At 39.6% G+C, this 1225-nt stretch overlaps 1 non-coding gene across 1 annotated transcript; it reads left to right on the top strand.

Moving 5' to 3' along the window:
- Positions 1–418: 418 nt before the first annotated feature.
- On the top strand, positions 419–582 carry LOC115463805. Its single transcript, XR_003941089.1, has one exon. It is a non-coding gene; the product is annotated as a U1 spliceosomal RNA (small nuclear RNA).
- The last annotated feature ends 643 nt before the right edge of the window (positions 583–1225 follow it).

Raw genomic sequence — 1225 nt, 5'->3', positions numbered from 1 at the left:
GGGGAGGTTAACACCCTACCAGAGGAACCCAGTAGTGATACAAATTTACCATTGCTTCACATATTAAAAAAAAAAAAAAACTTCCATATGTGCTGAGGAAGTGTAAAGTTTCCACAAAGTTAGCCTTACTCAGTCTGGGTTTTCATACAAATAGCTGGAGCCTGTGTCCTCCTATGGGTGCCTTGTAGTATGCAAATTATTAGATTTGCACAGGACTCTGGGAAATGGTATATAGTTTCTGAAATACAATTCCTTTAAAAACTTTTCAGATGATGGCAATGTTTATTTACGTTGTTAGTATAATTCTGAATAATGTTTTTCTCTGAACAAGCTGATATTTAGCTGACTGTGGAATTACTTACCCTGTGTGTACAGTGCTGGCTTAGAGGGGACGTGGCAGATCTCCGTAAAACAACTCATACTTACCTGGCAGGGGAGATACCATGATCAGGAAGGTGGTTTTCCCAGGGTGAGGCTCAGCCATTGCACTTCGGTTGGGTTGACCCCTGCGATTTCCCCAAATGTGGGAAACTCGACTGCATAATTTCTGGTAGTGGGGGACTGCGTTCGCGCTTTCCCCTGATTTTTTTGGTTTAAAGAAAGAAGTAAGGAGAATATTCCATTTTTGTATGTAGTTTTTTTTCCCTTGTATTTATTTTAATAGTAGGGCAGTGGATTAGTTGTATTAAATATACTATCTGCTTCATGCTTTTTTTTCTCTCCTTTTCCCCCACCCATGCTTACTTGATTCTTTTTATTCTTCTTTTCTTTTTTTCTACCACCCATGCTCATTTGGCCGAAACCTTCATCACAATATGTTGTTGAGCTTCTTTTATCCTCATTCAATTGGGAGAAACAGAAAGAACACAGGGCATGTAAAACTGTTGTGCCTATAAAATGATGGAGTACAAAATGGGCATTTTACTTTTTAACCTTGCAGCAGGATAAAACATTGAAGTAGCTGCTCTTTCCGCCAGTGCTCATTCTTTTCTGTCAAGACTTTGATTTTCTTTCTGAACTTTGGAACATGGTCATCCCTGGTATTTTTGCATAGTATAGAATGAAATGCATTTCATTTTCTTTCCCTCAGTTCAGTTTCTAGTCCGTAGTTAGATCCTCATCAAATACAGAATGAAATTTATCTGTTGTAGAACATGGCGTCTGACTAGACTGGTCGCACCACTGCGAGCTCCAGTCCTGAGCCTTGAGCCCTAGCCCTTCACAA

Source organism: Microcaecilia unicolor, chromosome 2, assembly GCF_901765095.1.
Source record: "Microcaecilia unicolor chromosome 2, aMicUni1.1, whole genome shotgun sequence".
Taxonomy (NCBI): domain Eukaryota; kingdom Metazoa; phylum Chordata; class Amphibia; order Gymnophiona; family Siphonopidae; genus Microcaecilia; species Microcaecilia unicolor.
This window is presented reverse-complemented; position numbering and strand designations above follow the sequence as displayed.